Consider the following 3,343-nt stretch of genomic DNA (forward strand, 5'->3'; position numbering starts at 1 on the left):
ACCATCCGGCCTTGACGCACAGTTCGGGACCCCCTACCCGAGATCCGCCGGTTTTGACACCGACATAGATGTAGAGGTAGCATGCCGACCGCGATCACATCGACTTTGGAACCATTTCCCACGCGCATCGTCACCTCGTCCTTAGCCAATCTTCGCTTAATCTGTAGTCCCTGTTTCGAGTTGCAAATGTTAGCAACAGAACCAGTATCAAATACCTAGGTGCTACTGTGAGCATTAGTAAGGTACACATCAATAACATGTATATCGCATATACCTTTGTTCACCTTGCCATCCTTCTTATCCGCCAAATACTTGGGGCAGTTCTGCTTCCAGTGACCAGTCTGCTTGCAGTAGAAGCACTCAGTTTCAGGCTTAGGTCCAGATTTGGGCTTCTTCACTTGAGCAACAACTTGCTTGCCGTTCTTCTTGAAAATCCCCTTCTTCCTTTTGCCCTTTTCTTGAAACTAGTGGTCTTGTCTACCATCAACACTTGATGTTTTTCTTGATTTCTACCTTCGTCGATTTTAGTACCATGAAGAGCTTGGGAATCGTTTCCGTTATCCCTTGCATATTATAGTTCATCATGAAGTTCTACTAACTTGGTGATGGTGACTAGAGAATTCTGTCAATCACTATTTTATCTGGAAGATTAACTCCCACTTGATTCAAGCGATTGTAGTACCCAGACAATCTGAGCACATGCTCACTAGTTGAGCGATTCTCCTCCATCTTTTAGCTATAGAACTTGTTGGAGACTTCATATCTCTCAACTTGGGTATTTGCTTGAAATATTAACTTCAACTCCTGGAACATCTCATATGGTCCATGACGTTCAAAACGTCTTTGAAGTCCCGATTCTAAGCCGTTAAGCATGGTGCACTAAACTATCAAGTAGTCATCATATTGAGCTAGCCAAACGTTTCATAACGTCTGCATCTGCTCCTACAATAGGTCTGTCAACTGGCGGTGCATCAAGGACATAATTCTTCTATGCAGCAATGAGGATAAACCTCAGATCACGGATCCAATCCGCATCATTGCTACTAACATCTTTCAACACAATTTTCTCTAGGAACATATCAAAATAAACATATGAAAGCAACAACGCGAGCTATTGATTTACAACATAGATATGCTAATACTACCAGGACTAAGTGCATGATAAATCAAAGTTCAATTAATCATATTACTTAAGAACTCCCACTTAGATAGACATCCCTCTAATCCTCTAAGTGATCACGTGATCCAAATCAACTAAACCATGTCCGATCATCACGTGAGATGGAGTAGTTTCAATGGTGAACATCACTATGTTGATCATATCTACTATGTGATTCACGCTCTACCTTTCAGTCTCCGTGTTCCGAGGCCATATCTGTATATGCTTGGCTCGTCAAGTGTAACCTGAGTATTCCGCGTGTGCAACTGTTTTGCACCTGTTGTATTTGAACGTAGAGCCTATCACACCCGATCATCACGTGGTGTCTCAGCACGAAGAACTTTCGCAACGGTGCATACTCAGGGAGAACACTTCTTGATAATTAGCGATAGATCATCTTAAAATGCTACCGTCAAACAAAGCAAAAATAAGATGTATAAAAGATAAACATCATATGCAATCAAAATATTTGACATGATATGGCCATCACCATCTTGTGCTTGTGATCTCCATCTTCGAAGCATCGTCATGATCACCATCGTCACCGGCGCGACACCTTGATCACCATCGTAGCATCGTTGTCATCTCGCCAATCTTATGCTTCCACGACTATCGCTACCGCTTAGTGATAAAGTAAAGCATTACAGCGAAATTGCATTGCATACAATAAAGCGACAACCATATGGCTCCTGCCAGTTGCCTATAACTCGGTTACAAAACATGATCATCTCATACAATAAAATTGAGCATCATGTCTTGACCATATCACATCACAACATGCCCTGCAAAAACAAGTTAGACGTCCTCTACTTTGTTGTAGAAGTTTTACGTGGCTGCTACAGGCTTAAGCAAGAACCAATCTTACCTACGCATCAAAACCACAATGATAGTTTGTCAAGTTGGTGTTGTTTTAACCTTCGCAAGGACCGGGCGTAGCCACACTCGGTTCAACTAAAGTTGGAGAAACTGACACCCGCCAGCCACCTGTGTGCAAAGCACGTCTATAGAACCAGTATCACGTAAGCGTACGCGTAATGTCGGTCCGGGCCGCTTCATCCAACAATACCGCCGAACCAAAGTATGACATGCTGGTAAGCAGTATGACTTATATCGCCCAGAACTCACTTGTGTTCTACTCGTGCATATAACATCAACACATAAAACCTAGGCTCGGATGCCACTGTTGGGGACGTAGTAATTTCAAAAAATTTCCTACGCACACGCAAGATCATGGTGATGCATAGCAACGAGAGGGGAGAGTGTGATCTACGTACCCTTGTAGACCAACAGCGGAAGCGTTATGACAACGCGGTTGATGTAGTCGTACGTCTTCACGGTCCGATCGATCAAGCACCGAAACTACGACACCTCCGAGTTCTTGCACACATACAGCTCGATGATGATCCCCGGACTCCGATCCAGCAAAGTGTCAGGGAAGAGTTCCGTCAGCACAACGGCGTGGTGACGATCTTGATGTTCAACTGTCACAGGGCTTCGCCTAAGCACCACTACAATATTATCGAGGAGTATGGTGGAAGGGGGCACCGCACACGGCTAAGAAAATGATCACGAGGATCAACTTGTGTGTCTAGGGGTGCCCCCTGCCCCCGTATATAAAGGAGCAAGGGGAGGAGTCCGGCCGGCCCTAGGGCGCGCCAAGGAGGAGGAGTCCTCCTCCTAGTAGGAGTAGGACTCCCCTCTTTCCTACTCCTACTAGGAGGGGGAAAGGAAGGGGGAGAGGGAGAAGGAAAGGGGGGCGCCGCCCCCCTCTCCTAGTCCAATTCGGACCAGAGGGGGAGGGGGCGCGCGGCCCAACCTGGCCGCCCCTCTCTCTCTCCACTAGGGCCCATAAGGTCCATTACTTCTCCCGGGGGGGGGGGGGGTTCGGTAACCCTCCGGCACTCCGGTTTTCTCCGAAATCACCGGAACACTTCCGGTGTCCGAATATAGCCGTCCAATATATCAATCTTTATGTCTCGACCATTTCGAGACTCCTCGTCATGTCCGTGATCACATCCGGGACTCCGAACTAACTTCGGTACATCAAAACTCATAAACTCATAATATAACTGTCATTGAAACCTTAAGCGTGCGGACCCTACGGGTTCGAGAACAATGTAGACATGACCGAGACACATCTCCGTCAATAACCAATAGCGGAACCTGGATGCTCATACTTGGCTC

The sequence above is a fragment of the Triticum urartu genome, chromosome 1 (genome assembly GCF_003073215.2).
Source record: "Triticum urartu cultivar G1812 chromosome 1, Tu2.1, whole genome shotgun sequence".
Lineage (NCBI taxonomy): Eukaryota > Viridiplantae > Streptophyta > Magnoliopsida > Poales > Poaceae > Triticum > Triticum urartu.